Source organism: Papio anubis, chromosome X (assembly GCF_008728515.1).
Source record: "Papio anubis isolate 15944 chromosome X, Panubis1.0, whole genome shotgun sequence".
Lineage (NCBI taxonomy): Eukaryota > Metazoa > Chordata > Mammalia > Primates > Cercopithecidae > Papio > Papio anubis.
Window position 1 is genome coordinate 41502027 of NC_044996.1, and position 15332 is coordinate 41517358.

Consider the following 15332-nt stretch of genomic DNA (forward strand, 5'->3'; position numbering starts at 1 on the left):
GGCATCAGTAGCCATTATTTACTAGAAATAACTTTCTAGATCCCTGGGTTAGTAAAACACAGTAACTGGAAATAAAATATTTTACCTATATGGGGTGGATAGTCTCATCCTTAGAATTGTTCAAAATCTATAAAGTCTGATTTATTTTCAAAAAGTAATACTAGCTTTCTTCTGCAAGCAGTTGTAGGCCGGAGCTAACGTGGCCAGCATTATTACAAGCCAGGATGATTTAGACAATTAACTAACTCCATTCCATATAACAAAAAGATTTCAAAGGCCAAATAATGGCCTCACTTAATTTAAGTGATAATCATTACAAATTCTTATGTATTCCTTTATGCAATAAATATACTTCCGAGAAGGCCCAGTTAGAGTGAATTTTTATATATCAAGTCATAGTTTAAAGGCACTAACTAGGAAAGCTAGTACTTACAAAGAAACCTGTTGTGGATTCTTTTATAAAGCAAATGACCTCCTATTTTCTTTCTTTCTTTTTCTTTTTCTTTTTCTTTTTTTTTTGTTCAGATTGTGTGTGTTGTGTGTGGAAGGGGCGACTTCCCTCCTTTCTCTGGGTTAAAAGGGGTCAGAAGCCCACCATGGAGGAGAGTAATGTAGTATGGCTAGCCTGTTTAATACCCCCTTAGTTCCTGGGACAAAATTCTAACCTTTGACTTGGGGGTGGAACCCTAGATTTTGGACCAAAGTCCACAAAAGGCGGCAAGGAGGGAAAAGTAAGTAAGACTAAAGACAACACATCATAGTAAAACACCAACAAAAATTCCTGGGGACAGGAAATCAATGGATCACAATTCTAAACAAATTGGTTTAGTCCCCAGCTAATTAACTTGTCAAGCAGATCACTAAACCTACTGAATCCATGGGAGAAAGAGATGATGTAATAGGAGATTTGGAAACATTTACCCATTTACCATCCTAAAAGGCTCCACTACGACCACACACACCTCTCCCCACCCCTTTCAGTGTGTTTAAGCTGGGCTTAATGGGTGCAAAGGACAATTTCTACCAGACAGTCCCCAAGAATAGACTGTTCTCATGCATTCCAAATGCTCAGTCTCCATGGAGGAGGCTACCTGGTCGCAAGCATTTCCCAAGAGGGAATATATCCTCTATTTCTCCTCATTGGTAACAACTCCCCCACTCCACCCCCACGCCCCAAACAAAACAAAACAACTTCTAACCATCCTGAGAACTTCAGGCGACTTTTCTGGGGTAAAGGAAAAGAAGCGTTAAGAGGGGAACAGGAAAGTGTGAGAAACCCCTCTTGTCTCCAAATGGAAAAAAAAGGCCTTAAAAAGCTGGATCAAAAGAAGAAAGGGGGATGGGGAAGAAGGGCCGCTTAATTACAAAGACACCCTTTTAAAGAAGGCGCAGGCCCTGGGAGAGGGCTCTTGGGAGAGGCACAGAAGCAGATGTACCCACTTAGAATTCTGGCACTCAATGGGACCTCAAGGTCATAGTATCCATCCCCCTGCCTTCTGATTAGGCTATTCTTAAAGCATTCTAGAGTCTGATGCGGTCTTTACAAAACCTCAGAAAGAAAAAGCAACTCTACAAATGTCCTAGTTGGGAATTAGTCTAATAAATCCAAATTCATAAACCAGAAATGAGATTTTAATTTCCAAATCCAAAACTGCATCGACTATGAATTATTAAAATTCCCTTTCTAAAATCTTTTAAATAGGTAAACAGATCTGCAAATTTCATGTAAAAGTGACTCCACATCCAATCGTGGTCAGAGGCTTACTTCACATCTAGACCATGAAGGTAGAAAAAGCACTTTCAATTTTACAAAGTCACAAACTTTTCCAAGGAAAGAAGTAATTTAAAATGAAGTATGATGTAGTGCCAGAAAGTGTCTGTCAATGACGCCGGATAAACCCATACAGAATAGTTGGAACCTGAGTTATCATCTGTAAATAGAGGCAACTACTCTACAACCACCTGGCTGTTAAAATGTCCCAGGCTAGTTATAAAATGTAGTTTGGTCAGGCCAGCTTTTCCCTCCCAGCTGATCTGAAACAGGATAGCCTTTAAAATTGTCACCCTGTAACGTTCCTTCTTTACCTTCCTACTTTCCTTTCCCTCATTAAAATCAACCAAAGTTAGTTTTAAATGTATGTAAATAATGTGTTCCCAAATAAGCAATAGGTTAAGGACATCTCAGTAATAAGTCTTTGAACACCATCACTTACAAACTTGACGCACTTGTCCAATTGAAGATAGGTGGGAGATGGATGAAAATGTATACCACATTCAAAACGGCATTTCAAACTATTCTTAGCTACTAAATGAGGGTGCTGAAAGGTCTAACTGAGAAGGCTTCACAAAGGCTGGCCTGAGAAAGAACTTTTCACAAAGCATAGCTCAAGGAGACTTAAATACCCTTAGCCCTTCATCATTGAAGATTATGGTGACTAATTATCTTCCTCTCTCAATGGGAGAAGAGGGTTATATTCATAAAAGTTTTAAACTGCCTCCCAACTTCCACACTTCATGGCGGGGAGGGAGGATAACTGAACTAAACATCCCAGGTTGTTGAAAAATTCGTTCTAAAACATACACTAGAGATTGAAAATGCTGTTTCTCACCAACTTTCTCTTTCCTTGCTCATTTAATTCTATTTAGTCCCTTTATGCAAATTATTATATTATTATTAGTGGCAATTTACCAGGAACTGCTCACAGTCTATTGAAGACTGTTATTTTCCCTCCCACTTTTCTTTCTCTTGATTTTCACATACCCATGAAGCCCATCTTACTGTCGAAGCACCAACGTGCAGTGGCCCAGGCTTGGACCCTCAAGACACCTGCCTGATCCCCCAAAACTATTTACTAACATCTTTGGATCTTCTAAGCAGATAGGGGCAACTCTCTCCTCACCATTACTATCACCACCACAGGCACCACAAACACCACCACACATCTCAAAGAGTAGCCTTGTGTTTTAGATTACACAGACTTTAAAACTTCAAGAATTCACGGTCCTACTCCTCCTGCTCCCGCCTCAGGGAGTGTGAGTCCCCACCCCAAGCCTAAGCACTTAGGAGAAACCTATCTAGTTATCTGAGATAAGCACTGACATGCATGCTGGGCTAAATGTAGATTTCAGCTTCCCTCGGGTCTTTAGCTCCTCCATGCGATTAATTACCTAGAGACCCACCAGAACCCCAGGAGGTAAGGAAGTAAAAGTACCAACTAGTAGTGGTACCCACTAGCATCTCCTCACCTAAGTAGGACGGGAAAGCAGCGCACACTCTAACCGATTTAACTTGCTGCACATCCAAAAAAACTAATGGCGAGCTGCAAAGAAAGTAGAACACACGGACGTTCCCACACGCGCCTAGATCGATTCACTCACGCCGAGGGCACGACCAAGTTCATGCCACCATGGATTCCTGCCCCAGTTCCCCGCGAAAAGTAACCACGCGTCTCCTACCCCTGAAGGCAATGAAGACAAGGTGACGACTCTCTGCTCGCTCAAGTGGCTTCGGTCCCGGGCCAGCGGCCAGGGATGGGCAGGGGGGAAGCCCCAACTCCCGGCTGCTCCCCTCCTCGCTGCTCCGTCCGGGCTCTCCTTGGTGGCAGTGGACAGGCAGGATACCGGGCCAGAGGGTGGAGCAGCGGATGGTCGGAGGCGAGACTGACTGGAGGTGGTGGTAGTTGGGGGGGAGGCGGAGAGAACTAAGAGAAGAGGAGGCGAAAGAGAGAGGAGACGGAGGAGTAATTCAGAGGGTCTACCAGTTTAGGCAGCCAGAAAGCTCCTCGGAAGGAAGGGGCGTGACTGCCAAGGCAGCTCCTGGGCAAAGGATGGGAGGTAGGGGAGGGGGACGAACGGGTGGCTTTTCTTCTTGCGGTGAGCGGCTAGGACCGCCCCGGAGCAGGGCGGGGGGGTGGACTAGGGAGGAAGGCGGAGTAGAGGGCGGGGAAAGAAGGGCGGGAGCCTGCCTGGACCCTGGAAGTGAGGAGTGGGGGGAGCGCGGAAGAGAGGCGGGGCCGGGGGGCGGGGAAGTTTCAAACAATTGAACCGCGGGGTCCAGGAGCTCGGGCGAAAGCAGGGGACCCTCGCTCTGGCCTTCCCACTAGAGGGGCACGACTCGGTTGCCGTAGCCGTGAGAGTCTGCGCCGTGACTGGCTGGGAAGAAGGAAAGGGTTTTGCAAAAGACTACAATAATAATCTGCGGCAACTGCGCGGCATAGTCGCGTGGGAGAGGCAGTGCAGCTCCCCGCCCCACTGCTGGAGGAAGAAAAACAAATAATAGAAATGCTGAAAAGCACCTTCCACCAAAGCCTGCTTAAAATAATGCAGGAAAGAGCAGTGCTGCTTCGTTTTCCTTCCCCTCTTGCTTCCTATTACCAGCAGGCCCCCACCCAGGTCACAGCTCTGCGAGACACCCTTCTTTCTTCCTCCGCTCCCCCACCCCGGGCGCTTGCCGGGCTCCCGTTGGCGGGCCGCAGAAGCTGAGGGGCGAGGGAGGAGGGGTCGTGGGCGGGGCTCTGCAGAGGCTCCGCCCCTGGGCGGGCTGGGAGCGCCGGCCTGGGCGGAGTGGGCCCCTGAAGTGTAAGTCCCGCCCACCATTCTTTTGCAGCTACCCGTTGGCCCGGCCTGGCCTAGTATACGCTTGCGATTGGGCCCTGGAGTCGCCAGTCTGATCCCTTTGTCCCACCCGTTCTCAAAATTAATAAAACTAAACAAGAGGCTATTGTGTAGTTCTGTGTTCTACCCCAGCTACTGCTGGGAAGAGAAAGATGAGACGCTTTATTTCTCAGTCTCATAAAAGAATGCAACAGTGTGTCCGTCGACTCTGGTACGCCTTTATGTTTATGGTAGTGTCCAGCTCTCTGCGAATAGGTAACTTTTCTTCCCCCTTAATTCATTAAATCAGGAGGGGGGAAAGTACATGAAGTGTCATTGTGGTGTTCTGCTGGCTGCGAAAAAAAACTGACATTGGTTAAAAACAAGAGAGGGCTGAGAACAGCATCCTGGGACACGGAAAATCTACCATTTTACATCTGGGAAAACGAAGGCACAAAGAAACAGTGTCCGGGTAGCAAAATAACACGGAATTTGGAACCAAAGGAAGAATTCATTTGGGGCCCTGGCACTTGCTAGCTAATTGTGTGACTTCTGTTAAGTGACTTAACTTCTCAGCCTTAATTTTTCTACCTGTAAATAAATGCTATAAGACATGCCCTATTAACTTAAAGGCACTGGTGTGAAAATGTGTGTGAAAACTATAAAGCACTCCACATATGTATGTGTTCGTACTTGTGTATGACACATAATGGAGAGTCTTAGATGTGTTAGGGGACCAATATTCTGCTCATCTGTTTTAAGCATTTACATCCAAGGTCGTGTAGGTTTTGTGGCTTTATTTTAAAAAGTCAACTCTTTTCCTACAATTTTGGGGTGGATATGAAGTTGACTCCCTGCAGTTAGAATAATAAATTACCCCTTTTCTAAGCAGGGTGGGTGAGATTTCTTTTTTAACGTTCAACAGTTTCATGACAACTTAAAGCTATTGTGGTTCTGGTACTGAAAGAGGAAATCATGCTGTGTATCTCCGAAGTGAACTTGAGAAAACAAATATGAAGGAATATTTACCATGGAAACCACCATTCTCTACAGATCCATATTTCCTAGAAAACATTTCAAGTAGGAAACAAGCCTAAATGTAAAGGCCTTGACAGTGCAAGGCTATTATAATGACTCATGCCAATGAAAGAGTGACATCCAATTCAAGCCTGCCTAATGGGAGCCATCTGGGGGGCCATGGATCAAGGCATGCAAGAGGAAGTGTGCTTAAAGGAAACACTATCACACAGTAAATAGGGGCTCAGAATCCAACTCTGACTGCAGGAAAAGTAGTGGACGATTGCATGTCATGGAGTGTGCAGGAGCTGTGGAAAGATTCAGAAGCAGGAGTGTGCACAAAATGATTATCGTTATGGTTCTGTTTATGTATGAAGTGAGGTTATTTGGGTGATTTTTCATGGAGAAAGGGAGTTTTTGAATGTTCAAGATATGGAGACACCTGGTTTGTGAAGCAAGGAAAGATTATTTCAGCCTTGTTATTTGGAGTAGACAGGAGAGCTAGATGGGGGGCCAGGTATATGCTGCAGGACTACTACCCTACCTATCACAGTGGCAACAGGATATTTGTTAAAATCAATGCTGTCCAAGTGAAAAAAGTTAAACATGCACATGGAAAAATTCAGATAAAACAGTACTGGTCTGGGCACGGTGGCTCATGCCTGTAATCCCAGCACTTTGGGAGGCTGAGGCGGGTGGATCACTTGAGGTCAGGCGTTGGAGACCAGCCTGAACAATATGGTGAAACCCCGTCTCTACTAAAAATACAAAAATTAGCCGCAGGTGGTGGCACGCGCCTGTAGTCCCAGCTACTTGGGAGGCTGAGACAGGATAATTACTTCAACCTGGGAGGCGGAAGTTGCCGTGAGCTGAGATCGCGCCACTGCACTGCAGCCTGGGTCAGAGAGCGAGACTCGTCTCAAAAAACAAAACAAAACAAAACAAAACAAAAACACCAAACAAAAAAGTACTGAAAGACTACAGTGAAAAAGTTCTTCTCCACCACTCTGCTCCCATAGTCCCATTCTCTTTATGACTGTATGTCATCTTACAAATAGATTATTTGCATATTCAAGCGTGAGTGCATATTCCCTTTTTGTTCCTTACAAGTGGAATCATTAATCATGGCACACCTTGCATTTCTATACTCAACAATGTATTTGAAATATTCTTCCATCTCAGGATAACTATGTTTACCTTATTTATTTTATTATAACTTAGTATTCTATTGCATAGCTGTGCCAAAATTCCTTTACTCATGACTCATCCCCTTATTAAATAGGGATTTGGGAGCCAGACACGGTGGTGGCACATGCCTATAGTTCAAACTACTAGGGAGGTTGAGGGAGGGGAATCCTTTGAGGCCAGGAGTTCAAGGTCAGCCTGGGCAACATAGCAAGACTCTATCTCTAAAAAAAAAATGGAGGCAAATTTGGGCTATTTCCCATATTTTGCTACTATGGAAGATGCTATTTTAAAAAAAATCCTGGTAACAAAGGCCTGGTGGCTACATTTGTAGTATGCCTGCCCCTAGTCTTGAAGTTACCTTCAAAACACTTTTCTAACATGCTTTCCTTTCCCCACAGTGACTGGTGCTGTAGAGCAATGGACTGGAGCAATGGAAACCTCTAAAACACTTAATTCCTTTAACATCCACTCCTCAAACCCTGCTTGGTTATTACTCTTCTCCAAATTTTGATGGAGTAGAGTTAGCAGAACTCTGAACTTAATGGTGAGTCACGCTGTGTGCAAGTCACTTCTTAACCTGTGGCAAACAGTTTTTTGGCACTTCTGTTTAACCCAGGTCTTCCAAGCCTTCTATCCTGCCACGCAAGACTTCTTTGTTTTCACCCTGAAAACCTTTCAGTTTGTTTAAACCGAGTTGAGTTTGGATTTAAAGCTATGCATTGCCTGCGCTACTTAAAAGAGAGGGGGAGGGGGAGGCCAACATCAACAAACATTGATTGAGCTGCTATTATAGACAAGACTGAAAAAACAGGCATGAGACTTAGCTCCTGCCTTCAAGGATATAAAAAGACAACTAACAAGCATGTGCTAAGTGCCAAATGAATGGTATTGACAGTAAAAGCTGTGGAAGTTAAGAGCAGAGAGTGAAAACTAGTTCCAGAGAGTTAGTTTTTACAACAAACTGTGCCACACACATTTGACTAATCCCCACAGCATCCCTGTGTCTTCATATCCTGACTATAAAGTATAGAAAGCCCTCTGGGGAAGACCAGGAAAATTAACCACTAGCTGTAAAACACCTGTGTAAAGACACTGGGTTGCCTAGATACTATACATTAAAAACCTCCATATAACGATATGGAAAAAAGGAGGATCATTTTAAGCTCAGAAGTCAGGATTCCTCATCCCAAACTACCTGTCTTGTTTGACTTTTATTTTTTTATTTATTTTTTATTTTTGGGGGACAGAGTCTTGCTCTGTTGCCCAGGCTGAAGTGCAGTGGCGTGATCTCCTCTCACTGCAAGCTCCGCCTCCCGGGTTCACACTATTCTCCTGCCTCAGCCTCCTGAGTAGCTGGGACTACAGGCGCCCACCACCACGCCCGGCTAATTTTTTGTATTTTGTTTAGTAGAGAAGGAGTTTCACCGTGTTAGCCAGGATGGTCTCAATCTCCTGACCCCATGATCTGCCCACCTCGGCCTCCCAAAGTGCTGGGATTACAGGCGTGAGCCGCCGCACCTGGCCGACTTTTTTTTTTTTCTTAAAATATGCCTTTATTGCACAATAAAAATCAACATCTGTGCTGTACAAAATAAAGTCCATTGAAAAAAATCAAATGTCTACCTTGAAAACATTACACAAAATGAAATAAGCCAGATACAAAAGGACAAATATTGTATGATTCCACTTACATGAGGGATCTGGAATGGGTAAATTCATAGAGATAGAAAGTAGAGTAGTGGTGATCAGGGACTGGAGAAAGAGGGAGTGGGAAGTTACTGTTTAATAGTACAATTTCTGTTTGGGATGATGAAAAGGTTTGGAACTAGATAATTGTGATAGTTGTGTAATATTTTGAATGTACTTAAAGCCACTGAATTGTACACTTAAAAATTGTTAAAATGGTAAATTTTGTTATGTATCTCTTACCATACACACACACGCACACATACACATGCACACACACACACAAGGTAATAACCCTTAGGCTTAGTGTCAGGAGACAACGCCAATGATAGGGGTTGCAAGAAGGCAGAACCCATGTGAAAGGGGCAGCCTGATTGCCACTACAGGGAAGTGCAGTCCAATGTGACCAGCTTCTGAGTTTTCAAGAGAAACCAGAAGTCAAATGTTTTTAATATAAAATCTCCAGTTTTTCATGTTGCCAACTAATAAATGTCTTAATTAAAAAGTCTTCCCTTTGTGTGCAATATTTTTGTCCAATGTACAGGAAAAATGGGAAGGAATGTATACCTTATGGTCTATTTCCCAATCCCTGGCTAGATTCTTCTTGAAGGAAAGATGATGAAACCATAGTGCTTTGCACTGAATGGCATTCTCTCCCACTTACCAAGTGAACTAGGAGTATGGAATGTGCACATCTTCCTCTAGTTGCCTAGTGAACAACTAAATGATTTAAATGCATTTATGAACAAAAGCAGAGGCAAGCACGTATACTAGAAAAAATAAATCTTAAGGATTTATGTCTCTACGCATAACTGTCCCTCTTAATTCCTCCAAAGACAAACGTTGAGAAGCAGCCTTCTCCAGAACACCTCCAAAAGTCAGCCTCCTATTTATTCATAAGGACACTAGCCCTGTACATGCAAAAACCAGCTTATCAGAAAATAGCAGGTTTATCTGAACAGGAAAGAAACAAAGGGACACATATGCAATACAAGACTTCAGTTAAATGATCTTCCTTCTGGATTCCCTCCCTCCCCCCTTCCACCCTTCGCAACCACACACACACGCATGCACACACAGTCCAGACACAGGAAGTTTGAAGCCCGATCCATGTGTGGAAAACAGCAATGTGGGAATTCAGGAAACAACACTAGAACTGTGCTCCAAGGCCAAGACCTGCTCCAGCGTTTGGGGGCCAAGTTACTCCTGGGGTATTTGTGGGCCCCAGCATTTTGGAAGTAAATCGGCTGTAGAAAAATAAAGCTGCCTACAAGTCTATTCCCCAAACACCTCCTAAGGTCTTGTTTGAGTAACCTGGGTTCGCCTCTTTATGATTTATGCAGGGATTCACTTCAGCTTAACTAAGTAGCATATCTCCTTCAGCAGCTTGAGTTTCTGGAAAGGCCCAGACTGTCCATACTTCTCAGTAGGGTTTATTTGCAAATTCCTGGGTTAGCCGGAGCAAGTGGGAAGTAGGGAGGCTGAGGAACGTACATCAGTCTGTACCCTGGAACGTGGTGGACTGAGAGGGAAAATATAATGTAGTCAATGGTAAAAAAACAAATCTCTGAAAGCAAGTCAGAGGAAAATCAAATTCCTGAACCAGTAAAGCACGTTAAATGTACAGAGTTAGCAGGATTTAGAGGAAGTTCATCCTCTGACATTACCCTTTGCAAATAAACTCTTGATTGATTCAGAGCTCTCTCTGTTTCTGTAGTTGCCAGAGTGTCTGAGAGTTGTTATCCCAGTTGGGGGAGAAGAAGGCTGTGACTGCAGTAGAGATTTATCTTCTCTGGCTTGCTGCCCCACTTTAGGAACTCCAGGGAGAAGGCAGGTCAATGCCATTCCAGTGTGATTTAAGGCAGACCCACCTTGTAGGCCCCAATCAGCCTTCTCTTCAGGTCTACCACTGTCCTGTGAAATTCACACAGGAAAGACCCTTGTTAAAGTGCAAATATTAACCTGGGAAGGATTAAATAGTAAGCCATCCTTGGTGTGCTCTGCGGAAGGGGTATAGACTTTTGGGGTTACCCAAGCCAAGATTCAAGTCACAGCTCCACTACTTACCAATGAGGCAGATTCCTTAACCACCCTGGACTGCAATTCCCTCATCTGTAAAATAAGGATAATAATTTTTCCACCATAAGGATTTCTTTGACGATTAAATGAAATAACACATTTAGAGGTCCTATCATGATGCCTGGCATATAGTAGTCCCTTAACACAGTTTATTTCTTCATGCCCCTCCATTCATTCTTCTTAGGGCATTCCAGGGTGTAGGACGATGGGTTTGCTTGGTGGCTTATAGAAATTAAAAGCACCTAGCTATAAGGCCCTCACAATCACTCTTCTCTACTAAATCTGCTCCACAGGGCAGTGTGAGGCTAAGCTATGGGCTTCAGCACTAAAAGGACTTAGTTTCATAGTCCTCGTTCTATTGCTCACTAGCGATGTGACGTCAGGAAATTTTGAGTGTCAGTTTCCTCATTTGTAAAATGACAGCATCGCCGGGCGCGGTGGCTCACGCCTGTAATCCCAGCACTTTGGGAGGCTGAGGTGGACGGATCACGAGGTCAGGAGATTGAGACCATCCTGGCTAACACGGTGAAACCCCGTCTCTACTGAAAATACAAAAAATTAGCCGGGCGTGGTGGCGGGCGCCTGTAGTCCCAGCTATTTGGGAGACTTGAGGCAGGAGAATGGCATGAACCCGGGAGGCGGAGCTTGCAGTGAGCAGAGATCAGGCCACTGCACTCCAGCCTGGGGAACAGAGCGAGACTCTGTCTCAAAAAAAAAAAAAAAAAAAGTAAAATGACAGCATCTATCTCAGAGGATGGTTGTAAAGGTAAAATAACAGTTGCATACAAATATTAGCTGATATTATTACTTATAATATTTTGTACAATGGACTGACTAGAGTTTACTTTTTCTACCAGCAGTTTCTAATTTAAACCAGTGAATTTTTTTTTTGAACAGAGTTTCGCTCTTGTTGTCCAAGCTGGAGTGCAATCATGCAATCTTGGCTCACTGCAACCTCCGCTTCCCGGGTTTAAGCGATTCTCCTACCTCAGCCTCCTGAGTACCTGGGGTTACAGGCGCGTGCCACCACGCCTGGCTAATTTTTTGTATTTTTAGTAGAAATGGGGTTTCACCATGTTAGCCGGGCTGGTCTCGAACTCCTGACCTCAGGTGATCTGCCCCCTCGGCCTCCCAAAGTGCTGGGATTGCAGGCGTGGGCCACTGCACCAGGCCAGTGAATGGTTTTTAGTAAGAGTGTTGAAAACCCTTAAGCAAACGACAGTTATATGTCCCTGGCTTCCTGATCTTGGCTAGGGAACTTGGGATGGTATGGGGCAGTCGTAGGCATCTCAGTTCTAGGTGTTGGACCTCCTGCCTCCAAGATTCTCACAGGGGTTTGGCAGGATGTGAGTGGAAAGACAGACTCCTAGGAGGTGCTGCTGCAGGAGATTGCAAGATAATAGAACATGTGCTCTGTGAGCACGGGCCAGGGACACTCAGGCCTACCGCTGTTTTAATTCCACACTTTTCCCCTGCCTTAGAACCCTTGTGCACACCACTCCTTCTGCATACCCCATCTTCAGCCCCACTCTCTTCCCACTCCTCACCTCACTAATTCAATTCATTTCTCAGGCTTCAACTTAAATGTCATCTTTTCAGGGAAATATTCCCTGAGTGGTAACTTACTCTCCCTTCTCTTGTTTATCTTTAAACATTATGTGCATTCTACATGATAAACTATATTGGAAGTGGTTTTAATATAAAATAATATTTAAAATATTGAATATGTAAATTATTTAACTTTGTTTCCCAGTCTAGAAAATATCAGGTCCAGGAGGAGGCTTCATGCGTACCCTGCAGCTCTGTACACCCCCTGGCACCTCTTTCCTACCCCCTAAGGAATTCGTAATTTTTAAAACTATTCCTACACTAGGTGAGGGCATTGAACTGGATCATCTCCAGGGTTCCTTGCAACTGTTAACTGCTAACCATTGTCAGAATGCTGACAAGTTTTCTGAATGCTGGAGTGGGAAGCTGTAGCTGAAGTGGCATCCTCCTGCCTGCCCCGCCCCCCCAAGTTATTTGATCTTGGTGTAAAATGGGGAGTTTTGAAATATATCTAGGAAATGAGGGTGTGAATGCTTTAAGCAAAAGGTGGAGTGTTTATTTGCTACTAGCAAATGAGAAAGACGAGTGCAGGCATGAGTGCTAGGGAGTAAAGTGTGACTGGCTGACTCAATGCCTGTGATGGCAAGAAGATGGTTCCAGATGACTTAACAGATGTTGTCACTTCCTGTTCCCCCATCAGAGCTGTGAAGTAGTACTAGATTTACCAAAAGTGAGCCAAGTATAGTGGAAGAAACAAAGATTTTGAATCAAATAGAACTGGACTAAATTCCCCAGATACAGCTGGTTGTGGGACCCTGTATAAATCACTTCTCAAGTCTCAATTTTCTAATTGATTGGTTGAACAAATGTGTATTGTGCATCCACTATGTGTTAAACACTTTCTAAGCACTTGGAGACACATTGGTGAATAAAATAGGCAAAATTCCTGCCTTTGTGGAGTGGGACTTATATTTTGGAGGGATATGGGAATAGTGGGGAGATATTTAAGATCTGTGATAATTCATGATATCCTTACAGTCCTGGAATTGGGTAGGTACTCAATAAATACTGGCTGTTACTATTACTATATTTTAATAAAGCAATTACCATCTGTTAAAACTCAGGTGAAACTGGATAATTTCTATGCAAGGGACAATAATAGGTGGCTTGAAAAAAGTACTTGAGATTCTTGCAATATAGTAATAGCAGGTGGCTTGCACGGGTTTTTCCATTCTAAGTACCAGTACTTTTTTCTACTACGGTTTCCTCAGTAGTAATCCCTCCTGAGGTAAAATGTAGCCCAGGGTGGCCCTGAACAGTAGTAGGCTTAACGTTTATTTGGATAAACTTTCCTGCTTCATTATCTCCAGGAGATCAAAGAGCATGCATCTGGGTTAATGACATTCCCCTACAACCACTCCCATCATACTCTTATGTGGATGACATTAACCAGTTGAACTTTCAACATAAATTCTATGTCCCACTCCTCTAGTTCCATAGCCCCCTTTCTAGAAGCATAGTGTGTCAGAATGGGGGAAGGAGAAGATGCTGCTCATATTTTTTCATGGTTCATAGCATCTAGTTTGATTTTTTTCAATTGCAGTTTTTACCTTATTGCAGAACAACAGAACTATGACTATGTTTCACACTTTATGTGGTTAATTTCACCAAGTGCCATGTTTCATATACTATCACATTTCCAGCATTTTAATTACTATTTCCCTTCTCCCCCAGGGATGGAGCAGGCATTAACTCAAGGTGTTCAAGGAGAGATAGTATGCCTTGGGCTAGCTGTGCATGTCCCCCTAGCTTCCTTCCTTTCCCTAGGTTTCAGTTCTCATCCTAGTTCCTATCTCTATCAGATTACTTATCACATTGTTTTGTAACAATTTATTCTCTGTATTGCCAGCTAAGCCGTAGGTGCCTCCTATCTCACAGACACTATCTCAATTCACTGCTGTATCCCCAACACCTAGCACAAACTATCTGGCATGTAGTGGGTACCCCATAGTTGTTTGTTGGATGAAGGAAACATGTATTTTATGATGCAGGTTTTTGTGTAAATGAATTGTTTATCATCCTTTTAGATACCCCATCCTACTTTCTGTTTAAGTCCAAAATCAAAGCTATTTTTTTTTTGTATTTTTTTTTTTTTTAGTAGAGATGGGGTTTCACCATGTTGGTCAGGCTGGTCTCGAACTCCTGATCTCATGATCCGCCTGCCTCGGCCTCCCAAAGTGCTGGGATTACAGGCATGAGCCACCACGCCCGGCCAAAGCTATTTTTTTCTAACATCTGTAGTCAAGTCAGCAGGCAAAGTCATTGCTCTTCTAGAGTATTCCTCTGCCTTAGATGAAAACCCCTATAAGCCATCCTAATTGCATCTCAGTAGCTTTCCCAGGTAGCCCTCAATTTTTAATTTTAATTTTTATTTTTTTTTGTAGACTCAACTCTGTTTCCTTGGAACACAAACTCTGGAATCAGAACTGTTTTAATTTAAAAGCCTTTTAAACTTCCAGGCCTCTGAAAGCCTTGTTTTTCCTGACTCCACCATCCTTATCTTTCCATTGTTCATCTGCATTCCACCCACTCTAACTCCCAAGAGGGTCACCTATCCTAAAAATGTTGTTCCTTGCCAGTCACTTCCCACCTTGGTGTAAAAGTAGCACTGGATTTGGAGGATATTTGACTGTAGTGTTGCAATTTACAAGCTGTGCACACTTGGGCAAGCATCTTAACCCTTCTGAGTCTCAACGTCCTTGTCTGTTAAAAATGAGAGAATAACTGCTGTCATGTCTTGGTACCTCACTGGCTTGCGAGCTTTAGATCAAACAATGATTGTGAAAACAACTTGGAAACTGAAATAGATGGTTATTTTCAGGACACCTGTGGTTAACATGATTACCACCCATACTAACTCTTCCTCCCCCATTAGGCACCAAGCATTGATTCCTTCTTAAACACTCTAGCCCTGGGCTATCGGTGGGTGGGGAAAGCATTGTTCTTCCTATCTTCTTGACATGTTGATCTTGGCTTAAGACTTGTTGCCCTTAGGTCTTTTCAATCAGTATCTAGGGGTAGCCACTCCCTTGGCTTCTCAAAAGCTTCTTGTCAGGTGCTCTTTAGATACTAGGTAGCTTCTACCTTCAGGCCAGCTTTGTCCTCTCTAGTGAAAAGTGGTTATTGTGGGGGAAGGGGAAAAGGGAACATTTCCAACCTTT

The 15332-nt window shown here is 43.7% G+C and overlaps 1 protein-coding gene across 3 annotated transcripts in view; it reads right to left on the minus strand.

Moving 5' to 3' along the window:
* AMOT (angiomotin) overlaps nucleotides 1-3969 on the minus strand; it is a 67393-nt gene extending 63424 nt beyond the window's left edge. Inside the window, exon 1 of one of the 3 annotated variants that reach the window (XM_031660715.1) lies at nucleotides 3457-3969. The gene's annotated coding sequence lies outside the window, so the exon portion shown is untranslated. The other 2 variants (XM_031660716.1, XM_021932638.2) reach the window with 2 other exon arrangements.
* Nucleotides 3970-15332: the final 11363 nt, after the last annotated feature.